Below are 18,751 nucleotides of genomic sequence, written 5' to 3' on the forward strand. Positions count from 1 at the left end.
TCCCCTCGACCCTATTATTATTGATTTCTGCCGTCAATACCAAATAACCCTAGGCCAGATCCATCCTTCTTTTTGGCGGATCGTTATTTTAATCTGTTACTTCGTGAACAAAATTGAGGGGATGCCTTTCACTCTCGACCATCTCATTCGATTGTACTACCCTCGCCTCTTTCGAGGCGGGTTAATAAAAATTCAGCGTCGGGCTACTAAGGTTCTGTTCTCGAGCATAGACGAGGACAGGGATAGAGGCTAGATGGGTAGGTTCGTTCGAGTGAAGACTCGGACCTGATTCCGACTGAAAAGATGCCCTTTCCCGAAGAGTGGAACATGAAGCGTAAGTGTAACTCTGTTGTTATCTCTTACTATTTTGCCCCTTCATTTCTTTTCCCACCGATATCCCCTTTTTGTAATGCAGCAGTTCCTTAGATGCTCGGTGCAGTTCCCGATCTCAAGAGCTCGGTACGGGATATAGCTTTGACCTCCACATATGCCGAGCGCTCATGGCGTGATTTGTCGAAGGGCCGATGGGAGGCCAAAAATCATGGTAATCCTCTTTCTCATATCTTTGGTAGTTCGAACAAGATATTTTCCATATACTTAAATCAATTTTCCTGTATGTAGGTGTGGGCAAAGATGCGGTTTTGAGGTCCCCGCTCGGCGAGGCAGAGGCTTCGATCTCTATTCCAAAATAGGTGAAGGATAATAAGAGAAAAGGGGCCTCTACTTCGGAAGATCCAAAACCGAAGACGAGGATGGCTCGTAGGCCGAGGAAGAACACCATCCCTTTAACCATGGAATCATTTCTGCGTCTAAGGGATGAAGACGAGGAAGAAGAAGAAAACAATGGGTCCGTGCTGGTGGACTGAATGAAGAAAACCATCGATGCCCCAAAGGCAGCTGCATCGATGGTGATTTATAAAGCTCCGCCTCGGACTGGGGAGATATCAGAGGAAGGTTCGGGAAGAGTCCCCGAACCCTTAGAGATCGAGGATTTTTCCCACCGAAGTCAATAAACGGTGGGTATATCAGAAAAGGCCGGTCCTGAAGCTCTCCAAACTGAGGAGAACGCCCCAAGCGAGTCGCTTGGGGCAATAGTAATCGGAGACTCACCCAATCTCCCTGCCTTATCCGAAGGGGCGATTCGAGAAGCCCAAGCTTTGGGGGCCCTCGAGATAAACCGGTCTCATGAAGGGGAGGCCCCCTTCTGTGATTTGTTTACTGGAGTCGAGGATGTTGCTGGCCCTAGTGATGTGTTGGGCCTTTTCTGTGAAGTGCAGCAAGCTCTGAATCGGGTAAGCTTTAACTCCCTTCGTTGATATTACTTTTATGTTTGCTATTCTTCTCTAACTTCTTTTCTTCTTTCTTAAGTAGGCCGCAGCGGTTCATCGAGAAACATGTTCTCGGTCTTGAGCTAAGCTGCGTCGGTACGAGGCCGACCTCCGACGGGTCACGGAGGAGAGGAACGCCCTTAGACTCCCCTTCGGTCAAAGGGAAGAAGAAATCAAAGACCTCTGAGCTGAGTTGGCCAAGGCTCATCAAGACCAGACCAACCTAACCGAGCAGGTAATAATAATCTTAAAAACCCATGGACTCCATCCTGGAACAACGGCTAATATTTTGATCTCACAGCTGTAGTAGAAGATGAGGTTATTGGGAAGCTTCGTGAGGAGGTCGATGTGATAAGGGCAGAAACCTTGGAGTGGAAGAATGGTATGGACCGTCTTGCCGCACACAAAAAAACTGCTCGAGCCCAATTATCATTGGCCGAAAACCAAATTTAAAGCATGAATGAGAAAAGCTCGGTTCAAGCAAGAAGAATAGAGGAGCTCGAGGCTTGGTTGGCCTCCGAACTTGCCAAGGCCAAATCTGACGCCGAAAAGGAAAAGGCTGATGCAGATGCATTCGTGGCCGTCTATCGGGCCGATGCTGAAGCTGCTCAGGTACAAGCAAGAGAGGCAACCGAAATCGCCAACACTCGAGTACATTGGGTTGCTGAACTTGCTAAATGACGACCTTGGAGGGAGACCCTCAAGGAGATCCATGCTTGAGGTTTCGATCTCACTGTCTATCAAGCCGATGCTGAAGCCTTGGCTTCCGATGATGATGATGATGATGGCAATGATGGGAGCAAGAGTGGGTCCGAGAGCGGGGAGCAGGCCGATGGAGAAGAGACTGCCCCCGTACATAACCAAGAAACTTAGCCCTTAGTTTTCATTTTGGTTTTTTGTGTAGGGTCCTGTTTGGATGTTGTAAACATTCTTGTATATATATATATATATATATATATATATATATATATATATATATCTTTTATTTTATCGAGTTGTTTTACTTTCTGCCTTGTGAAGATCTTGTTTCATTCATTCCTTACGAAGGTTTTTACAAGGCTTTAGGCAATTTGATCGAATTCGGACCTTGTAGCTTTTATGACCGGGTGAGTGCTTACTCAAACTCGAAATAAGGTAGCTCATAGCCTTAGTAGTCGAGTGAGTGCTTGCTCGAACTCGAAGTGATGTAGCCCATAGGCTTATTAGTCGAGTGAGTGATTCGAACACGAAGTAATGTACCCCATAGGCTTAATGGTCTAGTGAGTGATTGCTCGAACTCGAAGTGATGTGGCCCGTAGGCTTATTAGTCGAGTGAGTGATTTGAACTTGAATTAATGTAGCCCGTAGGCTTAATGGTCGATTGAGTGATTGCTCGAACTCGAAGTGATGTGGCCCGTAGGCTTATTAGTCGAGTGAGTGATTCGAACTCGAAGTAATGTAGCCCGTAGGCTTAGTAGTCGAGTGAGTGCTTGCTCGAACTCGAATTAAGGTAGCCCGTAGGCTTATTAGTCGAGTGAGTGATCCGAACTCAAAGTAATGTAGCTCGTAGGCTTAGTAGTCGAGTGAGTGCTTGCGCGAACTCGAAGTGATGTAGCCCGTAGGCTTATTAGTTGAGTGAGTGATACGAACTCGAAGTAATGTAGCCCGTAGACTTAGTAGTCGGGTTAGTGCTTGCTCGAACTCGAAGTGATATAGCCCGTAGGCTTATTAGTCGAGTAAGTGATTCGAACTCGAAGTAACGTAGCCCGTAGGCTTAGTAGTCAAGTGAGTGCTTGCTCAAACTCGAAGTGATATAGCTAGTAGGCTTATTAGTCGAGTGAGTGATTCAAACTCGAAGTAACATAGCCCGTAGGCTTAGTAGTCGAGTGAGTGCTTGCTCGAACTCGAAGTGATGTAGCTCGTAGGCCTATTAGTCGAGCGAGTGATTCAAACTCGAAGTAATGTAGCTCGTAGGCTTAATGGTCGAGTGAGTGCTTGCTCGAACTCGAAGTAATGGTCGGCCCTTGAGCTTGTTTGCGTAATAGATCATGAAATAGAGGATGGGTTGTGAGACATGAGATATGGGCAAAGAAGTTTCTTTTCATGTCATTATACATATGTTTATATTTTGCACCAGGGATCGAGCAATCTACACGAGCATGGTTCGTTTTGACCATTTGGCTCTTACAATATTTCCTATCAGAACCCTGTTGTTATGAAGTAACTTTCTTGCATCGAACTTGATATATTTGAGGGTAATGCCCCACCAGTATTCGAGGTTGATTGTAAAGAGGCCTCGGATACTGTTGAATTGTTCTAAGCTAGCACGATCAATGGCTGCCTTATTAAAAACCTTGCCGAAAACCCCATTTGGGATAAAAACCGGTCTAAGGGAAAAAGAGTGCAATGCATGCTTTCAGACCTAAGGCTTCGTGTTGAATGATCCATCCTTGTTTTTGATTGAACTCTTGCAAGGGTTAGTTTCGAAATACAAACGAACATGGGAGGGTCGTACCTTAGCAGTAGTATCATTTTAGGTGTGACACATTCTAATTGCTCAATAGTTATTTGCCGTTTATAATACCGAGCTTGTAGGATCCTTTACCGACGTTTTCGAGTACCTAATATGGTCCGTCCCAGTTTGGACCCAATTTTCCTTCATTTGGATTTCGGGTGTTGAGGGTGACTTTTCTTAGCACTAAGTCCCCGATTTTAAAATGGAGAAGATTGGTTCTTTGATTATAGTATCTTTTGATCCGCTACTTTTGGGCGGCCAATTGGACGAGAGCGGCTTCTCATTTTTCATCCAATAATTCGAGGCTAGTATTCATAGCCTCGTGATTTGACTCTTCTGTTGTATATCGAAATCTGGCACTGGGGGTTCCCCGACTTTGACTGGAATCAAGGCTTCGGAGCCATATACTAAGGAGAATGGGGTTGCCCCCGTACTGGATTTTGATGTTGTTCAATATGCCCAAAGAACTTCGGGTAGGATTTCTCTCCATTTTCCCTTAGCGTCGTTCAACCTTTTCTTTAGGTTTTGAATGATAGTCTTGTTCGTCGATTCGGCCTGTCCGTTCCCACTAGGGTGATACGGTATTGATAATATCCTTTTTCATTTTGTGGTCTTCGAGGAATTTCGTCATTTTGCTGCCGACAAATTGTTTCCCATTGTCACACACTATTTCGGCGGGTATCCCAAATCGACATACGATATGATCCCAGATAAAGTCTATAACCTCTTTCTCTCTTACTTTCTCGAACGCCTGTGCTTCAACCCATTTAGAAAAATAGTCAGTCATAAATAAAATGAACTTAGCTTTACTTGGGGCCGATGGCAGAGGGCCGACGATATCCATTCCCTATTTCATGAATGTCCATGGGGATAGGACTGAGTGAAGTTGCTCTCCGGGCTGATAGATCATCGGTGCAAATCTTTGACATTTGTCACATTTTCGAACAAACTCTTTTGCATCTTTGCCCATATCGATCCAATAATATCCTACTCTGATTATTTTTCGGACTAATGAATCGGTACCGGAATGATTTCCACAAGTACCCTCGTGAATCTCGCGTAGGACATAGTCGGTGTCTCCTGGTCCTAAGCATACTGCAAATGGTCCATCGAATGTCCTTCGGTATAATGTTCCATCTACAGTCAATGTGAATCGAGCAGCTTTGGTTTGTAGGGCCCTCGAATATTTATGGCCCGATGGGAGCTTTCCGTTCTCCAAGTATTCAATATACTTATTCCGCCAATCCCAGGTTAAGCTCGTAGAGTTTATCTCGGCATGACCTTCCTCGATCACGGATCTCGAGAGTTGAACGACAGTCCCCGAGCTGATCTCATCTTCCTCGACCGATGACCCCAAATTTGCAAGTGCATCGGCCTCACTATTTTGTTCTCGAGGTACGTGCTGTAAGGTCCATTCTTTGAAACGGTGCAAAGTTACATGTAGCTTGTCGAAATACCTTTGCATTCTATCCTCTCGAACTTCGAAGGTTTTGTTTACTTGATTTACCACCAGCAAAGAGTCACACTTGGCTTCAATGACTTCTGTTCCTAAGCTTTTAGCTAGCTCGAGACCTGCAAGCATGGCCTCATACTCGGCCTCGTTGTTAGTCAACCTAGTAGTTTTGATAGATTGCCTAATAGTGCTACCTGTAGGCGGCTTTAAAACGATGCCTAGCCCGGACCCCTTTGCGTTCGAAGCCCCGTCCGTGAAAAGGGTCCATACCCCCGATGATGTACCCGATTTCAATACGAGTTCTTTTTCAACTTCGGGTATGAGGGTTGGCGTGAAATCGGCTACGAAGTCTGCTAAAATTTGAGACTTGATGGTCGTCCGGGGTTGATATTCGATACCGTACCCACTGAGTTCGACGGCTTATTTGGCCAATCGACCTGATAGTTCGGGCTTGTGTAAAATATTACGAAGTGGGTAAGTGGTTAATACGCATATGGGGTGACATTGAAAGTACGGTCTTAACTTTCTAGAGGCGCTTGTTAGTGCTAATGCCAATTTCTCTAAGTGTGGATATCTAGTTTCTGCTTCCCCTAAGGTTCGACTTACATAAAAAACGGGAAATTGCGGTACCTTGCTCTTCTCGAACTAGGACACCACTTACCGCTATTTCCGATACCGCCAAGTATAAGTAAAGTTTCTCATCTGCCTTCGGAGTGTGAAGCAGCGGTGGGCTCGATAGGTATTGCTTCAATTCCTCTAATGCCTGTTGGCATTCCGGGATCCAGGCGAAATCGTTCTTCTTTTTGAGTAGAGAGAAAAATCTATGACTTCGATCCGACGACCTTGAAATGAATCGACCTAAGGTAGAAATCCGTCATGTTAGCCTTTGTACGCCTTTTACACCGTCCACAATGGTGATGTCTTCGATGGCCTTGATTTATCGGGGTTGATATCGATCCCCCGATTCGATACCATGAAGCCAAGGAACTTTCCCGAACCGACCCCGAAAGCACATTTCTCGGGGTTGAGCTTCATATAGTATTTTCTTAAGATCTCGAATGTTTCCTGCAAATGAGCCAAATGGTCCTCTGCGCACAGGGACTTAACTAGCATGTCATCAATATAAACTTCCATTGATTTACCTATTTGTTCCTCGAACATTTTATTTACTAGGCGTTGGTAAGTAGCTCCTGCATTTTTTAGCCCGAAGGGCATCACATTATAACAATATGTTCCATATTTGGTGACAAATGAAGTTTTTTCCCGGTCTTCCGGGTTCATTTGGATTTGATTATACCTGGAATAGGCATCGAGGAAAGTAAGGATCTCATGGCCGGCCGTGGTGGGCAGCGGAAAAGAATCTTTGGGGCACGCCTTGTTTAAATCCTTATAATCTATACACATTCTAAGTTTGTTCCCTTTTTTAGGGACTACAACTACATTGGCTAACCATTCGGGGTATTTCACCTACCGAATGGACCCTATTTTGAGAAGTTTAGTTACCTCGTCGTTTATGAATGCGTGCTTTACCTCGGACTGGGGTCTTCTCTTTTGCTTCACCGATTTGAACCTAGGGTCCAGGCTTAGCCGATGCGTCGTTATATCTGGTGGGATCCCTGTTATATCTAAATGAGGCCAAGCAAAACAATCTATGTTATTGATAAGAAATTGAATAAGCCTTTTCCTGAGTTCGGAGGTTAATCCCGTTCCCAGGTATACCTTTCGTTCGGGCAAATGCTCGATTAGTATGACTTGCTCCAGTTCTTCAATCGTTGATTGGGTAGCGTCGGAATCATCGGGGACCACAAAGGATCGAGGGATCCTTTGATCATCTTCGCCAATCTTCTGATTTTCTAGTTGGGTTGAAGCTGACGTCTGTGATTGCTATTTGGCATCTCGTTCCCCTTTTGAGTTTGATCCCTTTGTTGACGAAGGTGAGGATATCAGAATTGCTTCTTGGACGGCAAACATTTCTTTTGCGGTCGGTTGCTCTCTGTACACTATTTTGACTCCCTCCGATGTTGGGAATTTAAGAACCTGGTGGAGGGTCGAAGGTACAGCTCTCATATTGTGGATCCATGGCCTTCCAAAAAGGGAGTTGTACCTCATATCGCCATCGATTACGTGGAACTTCATTTCCTGGATGGTCCCGGTCATGTTTATCGGTAGAATTATCTCGCCTTTGGTGGTTTCACATGCCATGTTGAATCCGTTTAGAACCATGGTTACGGGTATGACCTGGTCCTGTAGACCGAGCTGTTCTACAACCTTCGATCTAATAATATTGGCCGAGCTACCTGGATCAATTAACACACGCTTAACTTTAGTTTTATTCATAAGTACGGATATTACTAGTACATTGTTGTGAGGTTGCATGATTCCTTCTGCATCTTCATCATTAAAGGACAAGATTCCTATGGGTGCGTGATCCTGAGTTCGAGGTTGCTTTTCTCGTATAACCGATGTCTTAGTGCGTTTAAGCACTGGCCCTTGAGGGGTATCGACGCCACCGATGATCATATGGATGATGTGCTGCGGTTCTTCCTGTTCGTTTTGTTTACCGAAATCCCTATTTTTGAAATGGTTTTTGGCCCTGTCGCTTAAAAATTCTTGAAGGTGCCCTTTATTGAATTAACGGGCTACCTCCTCTCTTAGTTGTCTGCAATCTTCCGTTCTGTGGCCATGGGTGCCATGATATTCGCACATTTGATTGGGATTCCTCTGGGCAGGATCGGTCTGCATGGGTCGAGGCCATTTAGTGTCTTTGATGCGTCCGATAGCCGACACGATGGCGGATGCATCAATGCTGAAGTTATACTCTGATAACCGTGGTGCTTCCTTAGGTCCGGTAGGCCTGTCGAACCCATTTCTGTTCATCAGCCCCCGAGACCCTTGACCTCGATCACTTCTTTTATTGCCTTGTCTGGGGTTACGTCTCGATTTATTAATCCTGTGGTTTCCACTATATGGTCGGTATCGGTCCCTGATCGGACCTTGTTCTCGATTGATGTCCCTTCTAGCAGTGGGTTCAGAACCCAACTGATCGTCTTCGACTCTAATTTTTGATTGGTACCGATTATGCATGTCGGCGCAAGTAATAGCTGGGTACTCGATCAGGTTATGCTTTAACCACCGTGAAGCTGTCGAACTTCATTCATTCAAACCTTGAGTGAAAGCCTGAACAGCCCAATCGTCTGTGACTAGTGGCAGATACATTCGTTCCATTTGAAAACGAGATACGAACTCCCTTAGCATCTCGTTATCCTTTTGTCTTATCTTGAATAGGTCTGACTTCCTGGTCTCGACCTTTATGGCCCCGGCGTGTGCTTTTATGAAGGAATCTGCAAGCATAGCAAATGAATCGATAGAATTAGATGGTAAATTATGATACCATATCATTGCTCCCTTTGACAGGGTTTCACCGAATTTCTTCAATACTACGGATTTGATTTCATCGTCCTCTAGGCCGTTCCCTTTAATGGCACATGTGTAAGAGGTGACATGTTCATTGGGGTCGGTAGTTCTGTTATATTTAGGAATCTCGGGCATGCGGAATTTCTTTGGGATCGGTTTAGAAGCCGCGATTGGGGGGAAAGGCTTTTGTACGAATTTTTTGGAATCTAAGCTCTTCAATATCGGTGGTGCCCCCGGGATCTGATCAACCCTGGATTTATATATTTCCATTTTTTTGTCGTTCGCCTCAATCCTCCTTTCTCCTGATTCTATTCGTTTGGTGAGTTCTTCGAACATCTTAGCAATTTCGGGATTAGTCCCCGACTCTTGCTCATTTGACCTTACTATAGCTGGTTCCGTTCTGTGGGTGATTTTTCGGGGTAGACTGGGCTCCGTCCTGCTCAGTATCTGGGTTTGACTCTGCAACTGAGTTATTGCTTCATGTTGAGCTTGCAACATTTCGAAAAGCATACGCAAGATGACGCTGTTTTCCTCGACGTTATGGGTATCTCGAGCTGCAGATCGAGTGCCACCATGAATGCTATTTTCAGGTTCAGAATGTAGGTTTGCCTCAATGGCCACATGCAAATTAACGTCTAATAGCACTTCGACTCGAGCTCCAACGGCGTCCACAAGCGACATTCCGGCCCTGGGTGTCTTGTTGTTCTCACCTTGAAGGCCAGCTTCGTTATCGATAGGTAAGGCCATTTAATTTGAGAGCCCGTCGTTGCTAATCCGAAATCAAAGGCACTTCCGAAAATAAGCGTAAAATGGTGTGTTTTTGCAGATTCGTATCAAATAATCACTATTATCCTTAGCCCCACGATGGACGCCAAACTGTTTACGCGAAAAACGGATAGAGTTGAATTTGTACGTAGTTCTAAGGGTATGTAGTATAACTTGACACAAATCGTAAAAATAAATAAAAATATCGAGTATTGACCGTAGAGAATGAAAAATAAGCAAAGTCGGAAAGAAGATGATTTATGGATTAAGCAAGATGAATCAATCTATGAAGCTAAAAGGGATAACTCTTCAATATAGGAGTGTATGATATCTCAATTACAATGTATGCCAAAACTTGGTCTTTTACAGGAATATCGTCATCCCTTTTATAGTGGGGGAACCCTACTTTAAATATAATTAAAAATACATAGTGGGGAACCATGATAAATCAATTTTTTTCTAATTTCCGCCGAGATTCTCTCCCTTAGTGCGGCTGCAACGGCTCTTGTCTATGAGCTCGATCTTGATCGGACTCAGTATTGGTCGGTTTCCAGTTTTAGAACTCGATGCGGGTTTGAGCTCGATGCGGGTTTGAGCTTGATGCTGACTCGGGGTCCGGTAATGACTTGGGCTCGGTATTGGTTGACCTCTGGCCCTTAAGCGCGATTCCATCATATCTCATCATAGTTCGATTCGGACTCGAGCTCGATAATAACTTCGACCACAGTATTTGACCTATTCCTGAAACTCGAAGCCCGTTTGTGCCTTTTTTGGATCCCATCTCGATATTACGAAGACTTTCTTCGGTCCATTATGTTTTCATCTCGATCAGACGTACGAAGACTGAAATCAGTTTTGACCGTATACACAAAAATTTCTTAAAAATTGAGAAGACTGCTGACTTTTCCTTAACAAAATATACCCATGTCATTCTACTATAATCATCAACAAAGGCTAAGAAATACCTGTTCTTATTGAGAGACAGAGTGCTCATTGGCCCACAAACATCGGCATGAATCCGTTCTGCTGGTTTTGGAGCTCTTCTTGCCTTACCCTTTGGAAAAGGGTCACGATGTTGCTTTCCAACCATGCAATTTTCACACACATTATCAACATTTTTTATTAATGGCAAGCCATCAACTAGATTCTGCTCATGCATGAGTTTCAAGGTTTTAACATTTAAATGCCCATATCTATGATGCCACAACCATTCGTCATCAAGTGAAGCAGCCCTCAAATTAAAGCTTGTTTATCATTTGAAGTGAGATAATAAGGAAAAATCTTATTTTTGGCCATAGGAATACTGGCCAACAGATGTTCTTTAGATTTATCCTTGAAAATACAACAAGCAAAATCTTCAAAAACAAGTGAATACCCCTCCAACATAAATTGCCCCACACTTCACAGATTTGAGTCCAAATCTGGCACATACAAAACATTGTGAATGCAATTTAACTCAAGAGAGTTCAGTTGTACAGTACCTTTTCCTTGAGCTACCCGAACAGTCCCATCACCCATTGCGACTCGGCTTGAGACTGACTTATCCAAATTGATGAAAGAGCTCAAGTTGCTTGTCATATGATTGCTACAACCGCTGTCAACATACCAAGCTTCTGTAGAACATTCTTTTGCAGAAAAACAAGCAAGGAATAGGCTTTCTGTCTCGTCCTCCTCTTTCTCCTTGGCTAGATTAGCCTGCTTCTCTTTCATCCTACAAAAATAGAACCTCTTAATGTGCCCGCACCTCTTGCAAAAAATAACACTGCTTTGGACTTCCATTTTTAATTTTGTCATAGCTTCCATGGCACTGGTTGTTATCAGAAGAATGACAACCGCTTGGACCTCCTCTTCTCCCATGGGATGACGGTCCACCATGCCCTCTGTTGAAATTTCCATGATTGTTTGATTCACCAGTACTTTTTTCACCATGATAAGTCCGCGTTTTGCTGTAAAAAGCATTCTCAACAGGAGTATCATCATATCTTTTCATTCTATCTTCATGAGAATAAAGAGAACCTAATAACTCATCATCAGTTAACTCATTCAAGTATTTTGACTCTTCAATTGCAGCCACAACATGATCATATTTCTTAGGCAAACTCCTAAGGATTTTCTCAACCACTTTCTTTTCACTCAAATTTTCACCAAGTTTTCTAATTTGATTGACAACATCAATTAAATTAGAAACATAATCAGCTGTTACTCCTTCTTCAACACAGCCATTCTCCACCAAATCCCATAATTCTTGGGATATGAACAAAGTCTTCATCTTCATGCTCCATATGTCATAGTTGCTTCCCCGAAAAATTGGAATAGGGTTGAGAAAGATTGACTCCAATGGGGTTATTAGCCATGGCTCTGATGCCACATGAAAACAACAAACAGAGGATGTTAGTCCTCAAGTTTAAACAGAAAAAGAACACAACTAAGACTTTCAACAAACAGTGTGTGGGCTACCAGAAGTTGAACTGAAAAGTTGTGTCTTTCTTCATTAAAATGCTGCCTTAAATAGAAAAGACTACAGTTACAAACTGACCCACTACCAACGAGATATCAGCAACTATTTAAAACAATAACTCCTAATAATATAGAACCACAACTTTCACTAACATACAATATCCGACTAATTCAAAGACAATTAAAATAAACTAAGTAAAAAGAGTAAATGGTAAAAATAAATTTCTGCACTAACTTTCTAACAGACATTATCCGGGTACAATCCTTCCTAAACTTTTCCTTGTGGCGTTTTTACTATGTATTTTATTTATCAGCCTTGCCGGCTTTGGATGTTATCGCGACTTGCCGCCGCTTTGTTGTTTGTGATCCGTCAATACCTTTAAGGCTCCCCTCTTTGGCTTATAATTGATTTTATGGGTGATTGCTTCACCCTTTTTGGGGCTGTTGTGGCTTGTCCCGATGGTTTTACACTGTTTGAGATCTTCCGCTTTAGTTAAGAGCGCACGAGTTTAAAAATAAAGGTCCTGCTATTCTATTTGGAATCCTTGTTCAAGGTTGTTACATTCTTTAACTTGAGTGCCTTTATAGAAATGTGGATTGAAGACTTAAATCTAGAATGCAATAAATAAGTAGCCATCATTCGCTTTGTCAGTTCTCTATATCTATGGCCTTTTATTTAAATTTAAGAAGTTTTGAATCAAGGCATATCATTTTTAGCTCGACATTTCTGATTTCATATTAGTTTAAAGTTCCATAGCATCCAAATTTACTTATCTATTTGAGTTGGTCATGTAAGTGAAACTACTATATGATATCCTATTTTACGTTGAGTTCAATAATTCGTTTACCTTTTTTTGTTGTTCAAGACGCCTCAGTTCGCTGCTGCAAAAAGGTCAGTAACTTCAAAATATTTTTGTAACGATCCGATCAGTTGTTTTGTGTAATTGCACCCTATCTCCCTTTTTCATGCTTCACACATATGTGTTTATGATTTTATAACTTGCGGGGTTGGTTAGTTTCGTTCCGGGAAGCTTTCCGGTTGATTTGGACCATTGATTCTTGATTTAGAAGTTTAAATTAGAAAATATTGACCAAACTTTGATTTTTGTGAAAATAACCCCGGAACTGTGTTTTTATGGCTAATAGCTTCATATCGTGATTTTGGACTTAGGTGTATGCCTGAAATTGATTTTGGAAGTCCATAGGTCGATTTGTGTTGATTTATCGAAATTTGGCAATTAGAAGTTAAAAAGTTTGATCGTAAGTTGCTTTTTAGCTATTGAGTTTGAAATTTTAATTTTGGAACTTGGAATAGGTCCGTTATAGTATTTAGAACTTGTCTGCAAAATTTGGTGTCTTTTGGAGTTGATTTGATAGGATTCAGATGCTTAGTTATGATTCTAGAAGTTCTTGAAAATTTCCTTGAATTTCATGCGTTATAGAGTTCAATTCGTAGTTTTAGATATTATTTTTGCGTTTTGATCGCGCGAGCGAGTTCGTATGATATTTTTAGACTTGTGTGGATGTTTTATTTGGAGCCCCGAGGGCTCGGATGAGTTTCAAACATGTTTCGGAAGGTTGTTGGACTGAAAATGAAAGTTTGGTATCTGGTGCCCTCTGCTGTCATAATTGCGAACACCAGAGTCGCATTTGCGACCATAGCAGGGAACTTCAAGTATCGCAAATTCGATGCCTTGGCGCATTTGCGAAGAATTTCTAGGCTGGGCTAGGTTCGCATTTGCGATGGTTTTTGTAGCAATTGCAAGGAAAACAGGGTTCGCAATTTGCAAAGAGCTTCCTAGGCCTTCAGTGCCGCATTTGCGAGGTTTTCTTCGCAATTGCGATAACTCCAGCTGAACATAAGCGCTGAAAGTCGGGATTTATCTCTTATTCTCTTTTTTTTAACCCTAGACTCGATAGGAGGCGATTTGGAAAGGGGTTTTTACCTACAAACCTTGGGTAAGAGATTCTAATCATATTCCATCAACATATCTTAGATTTTAACATCAAAATCATGTAAATCAAAGTGAAAGTTTGTGAAATTTTGTCAAGTTTTTGAAGAATAAGAAATTGAGTTTTGAGAGTCGATTTGGACTCGGATTTTAAAACTAATCACATATATGAACTCGTGGGGTCATGGGTAGAGGGAATCTACTATTGGACCTGGATTTTGACCGGGCGAGTCCGGGTTGACTTTTGTTGACTTTTTAGGAAAAATATAAAGATCTTAACTTTATATATTGCAATTGAATTTCCTAGCATTGTTTGATGTTATTGAGTCGTTTTTGGTTAGATTTAAGCTGTGTGGAGGCAGATTTTAGGGGAAAAGCTATTTTCAAGTATTGAATTGGCCTAGCTGAGGTAAGTGTCTTGTCTAACTTCGTATGGGGAAACTACCCCTTAGGATTGGTACTGTTTGGTACCGTTGTGGTGTACTCATACTACGCTTCTGCACATTTTTTTTGCAGATCCAGGTACGTCTGCCCGTGCAGGTCGTTAGAGGTTGTTTGTAGTTGCTGCTTGGGCGACTTCAAGGTATACCTGCTCCATATCCGCGGGCCTCAGAGTCACCTTCTTTATTTATCTTCCTGTTATATTTCTTTCAGACAGTGATGTATTAGATATTCTAGAATTATTCTATAGAGTTTATGACTCAATTCCATCGATTTTGGGGAGCGTACTGTTGAGATTATATTTTGATTCAGAAGGTTATATCAGTATTTAGCTTGTTTTAGTATTTTGATAAATTGTTTCTGCCAAGTTATTATTATTTGTTAGGCTTACCTAGTCGTAGAGGTTAGGTGCCATCACGACATCCTACGGAGGAAAATTGGGGTCGTGAAAATTTCTTCTCGCTCTTTGTCTTTGAAGATCTAAAGTTTGTATGTTCTTTGAATGAGTTATAGTTTGTTGTGTCAAAATTTTGATTTAGAGCCAACTTGTATGTAGAAATTGTGAAGTTATAAGTATCCTGTTTTAAAAGATTTTAAATAGGCATAAGATTTCGACTAACTTTTTTTTTTTTGGGATGGTTTACACTCTGTCTATGAAAAGAATTCAGAAAGTATGTTTTGGTTTTGATTTTCTCTCTTGTCTTCAATTGTATTTTTCACATGTTAGCAGAATTTCGATGCTAATGTGACGTGATAAAAGAAATATGTTAAAGTTTTTCCTTTTGTAATCAGACTATCTTGTTAAAATTCCATGACTCTAAGTTCTTTAGAGAGTCTATTGAAAGTATGTTCTTTTCTTTAGTTCTCTGATTGTGAGGTCTCGAAGGCCATATGCTATCGTAGATACTTGAAACTATGACTTAATTTTGTTTTCAGCTTCATTAATAATACTTATAGGGCAGAGTTGTTTAATTAAACATAAACTTTCCATGTCTTGAAAGATTATATTTCAGTTAGTTTAATACGTGGTTGATGTTAATATATGGCAGTCCTTATGTTGTTTTCCATGCCTCAAGTATCTTGATTGCTGTCACGATCCCAATTTTCCACATTAGGATGTCGTGATGGCACCTAGTCTCTAATACTAGGTAAGCCTAACACATGCTGATTAAATGACAGAATTGAATTATTTAGTCATTAATCATAAATCATTAAATGGCATACATAGCCGCAAGCGGCCAATAGTTATACATTTCCAAAAGTAGTAGTACAGAGTCATAAGCACTACTGAAACACACTAGAATTTCTAAACACAATACTGCTTTGAATTACAATTTAACATTAGCATAATGAAGTAAGATGGTGACTCCGAGGCCTGCGAACGTCAAGCAGGTATACCTTGAAGTCTCCTGCCACGACGCAACTCTCAACAATACAATCAGAATACCTGGATCTGCACATAAATATACAGAAGCGTAGCATGAGTACACCACAACGGTACCAGTGAGTATTAAGCCTAACCTCGGTAGAGTAGTGACGAGGCCAGGTCAAGATACCTACTAGACATAGAAACATGTTCAAGATATATATAAGCTAATAATGGAAAGAACATCAATATAAGACCAACGGCGGAAAGATTATTGATTTACAACCAACAGTGAAGTAATAGAAATACAAATGGAAGCAAGTAATAAATGAGTAATAAAGAAACAACATAATAAAAACACCGATGAGATGTAAATGAACTCAAATAAGAAAAAATGGATGGCAACTCAAATAATCAAATCGCTCCCAACGCATGGGACTTACAACAAGAATTATCCCGATGCACCACACCTCATAAACCACAAGTCATGAACTACAATTTTTAAATCTTACATATATGGCACCTCGTGCCCCCAATAATAATCACATTCACATGGCAAAGCCCACATGCTACCAGGTACTTTGCAATCGTGACAAATATCAATTTAGATGAACGAAAGATATATTTAAACACCATAAAACATAATAACAATCTTGAATAAATAAGGTGTCAAATGAAATAATGAGTTTATTTTAGAAATCAAGTAAAGTAAAATAATATACAATTTATACGAAATAGAGTATCGGATGGGTTTAGTTTAGAAATCAATAAAATTGAGTAAAAGTATCATATTTAAACAAAGCAAAACACCAGTTAAGTTAACGAATTAAATATAGAATTTTTGTTAAAGAAAAACATGATAATAATTTTAAGTAAGGTAAACATCTAATAGGGTGATGAGTATAATTTGAGACTCAATTATAGTGAAAGTGCGATAACCATTTAGAATAATAAGGCACCGAGTGAAATAACGAGTTCTATCTTAAAAGGCACATAGAATAAAGCATGTTAATAATTCTTTTATTTAAATTATTATGTTACCAACAACTCAATAGAATATGATATAGTGACTCCACGCAATTAAATCACATTGACCATCAATTCACCAAGTTATAACGGAGGCACAGATTGGCATGTTAAAGCAACACAAAAAATCACTTAGAATGCAAGACTCACACAAGAAAACACAATCATTCCAAACCAAGATAACAACAAATAACCAAACACAATCAAAATGCGGACGAATGATTGAAGGAAGAATAATGACCGTTCAAATCAACAAGTTGTTCCAACATGGAATGTACAATGAAAATCACAATTGAGGTACCGCCTCGTTTTCACATCTCACAATTTTAATCACAATCTTTTCTTATATCACAACGTGAGCCTTACATTTTATTTTGACACGTGTTTTAGCTCACTTTATCTCAACACGTGGCTTCAAGTAGTTCCCCTACTAGCAACACGCGTATCAAGCCCACCTTATCTCGCCACATGCGTATCAACCCCTAGCCTTATACCATCGCATGCGTATCAATATCACAACACAATCACAACACGCACCACAGTATCCATATGCCACAATATAACAATCCGACCGGTCGTTTTGAGAACTTAAGGTCTCGTTCGGTGGTATAAGGTCTCGAGCAGTTTTGTAACGTGTATTATGACTTGCGTGTGTGGTTGATATTGATTTTCAGATGATTCGGGGTTAAATTGAAAGAAGAATTCCTATTTTTAAGTTAAATAAAAACAGTTGACCGGAGTTTGACCTTTGAGCAAATAACTCCTGAATAAAAATTTTATGGTTTCAATAGTTTCGTATGGTGATTTTGGACTTAGTCGTGCATCCGAATTTGGATTTAGAGGTCCGTAAGGTAATTTGAAGCATTTCGGCGAAATTGGAAAGTTGAAGTTTTTGGAAGGTTGAGGGGTTTGACCGAGAGTTTGACTTTGGTGATATCGGGTTCAGAATGTGATTCCGAGAGTTGGATTAGCTCCGTTATGTCATTTGGAACTTACATGCAAAATTTGACATCGTTTCAGGTTGATTTGACGTATTTCGGCATAGGTTTTAGAAGTTGAAATATTCAAAATTTTATAAGTTCGATTCATGGTGCGATTCATAGTTCATACGTTATTTGATGTGATTTGAGACCTCGAACGGGTCCGTATTAGGTTATGGAACTTGTTGGTATGCTTGGACGGGGTCCCAGGGACCCCAGGTGTGTTTCGGACGAGTTTCAGATGATTTTTATGCTAGTGATCAGGTTTGGTTCTGGTGCTTCGCACCTGCGACGTTTTGGAGCGCAGGTGCGGCTCTGCTTCTGCGTGAGCCTAGTCGCTTCTGCGATCATAGTGGCCTGGGATCTCGCTCACTTCTGAGGAGGCTGGCACGCAGGTGCGAAGGCCGCTTTTGCGGTCCAGCGATCGCACATGCGAAGTAATGCGCTTTTGCGCTCCTTTTGGCACTTCTGAGGTGTCGCTGGAGCGGCTATATTGTCCACAGATGCGGACTTAGTCCTGGTAAGTTGAGTTCACAGATGCGAACGTTTTCTCGCAAATGCGAGGCCACAGGTGCGACTTTTCTACTCGCAAATGCGAAGGGCGCTGGGCAGAACACTTAAATGTCGAGGGTTAGATATTTTTAATATATTTTGAGTTCTAGACTTCGATTTTGGGAGATTTTTCGTGCGTTTTTCAATCAACTCATTGGGGTAAGTGTTCTCTACCCGAATCTTGTTATATTTGATGAACTCATTGCTATTTTCATCATTTAATTAGTGAATTATGTTGGTAATTTGGGAAAAATTTGTAAAATCTTTCAAAATGTAAAATGATGATTTGAAGGAGGAATTGAGGTCAAAAATTGATAATTTTGGTATGGTTGAACTTGATATCGAATGGGTGTTCGATTTTTGTAATTTTGGTCGGGTTCCGAGACGCGGGCCCGGGTTGACTTGTTGGAGCAATTTTTCAATTCTTAGCTAAGATCATTATTTCATTATTTAAATTAGTTTTCTATAATTTTTCTATAGTATGAAATTATTTTGGCTAGATTCAAGTCGTTCGGAGTTGGAA

General features: G+C 41.1%; 1 long non-coding RNA gene across 1 annotated transcript; it reads right to left on the reverse strand.

Moving 5' to 3' along the window:
• Positions 1-9,780: 9,780 nt before the first annotated feature.
• Positions 9,781-12,520, reverse strand: LOC107776041 (uncharacterized). The gene is made up of 3 exons (XR_001645871.2): positions 12,289-12,520; positions 10,420-11,812; positions 9,781-10,297 (listed from the first exon to the last, which is right to left on the reverse strand). It is a non-coding gene; the product is annotated as an uncharacterized LOC107776041 (long non-coding RNA).
• Positions 12,521-18,751: the final 6,231 nt, after the last annotated feature.

This window comes from Nicotiana tabacum, chromosome 23 (assembly GCF_000715075.1).
Source record: "Nicotiana tabacum cultivar K326 chromosome 23, ASM71507v2, whole genome shotgun sequence".
NCBI lineage: Eukaryota > Viridiplantae > Streptophyta > Magnoliopsida > Solanales > Solanaceae > Nicotiana > Nicotiana tabacum.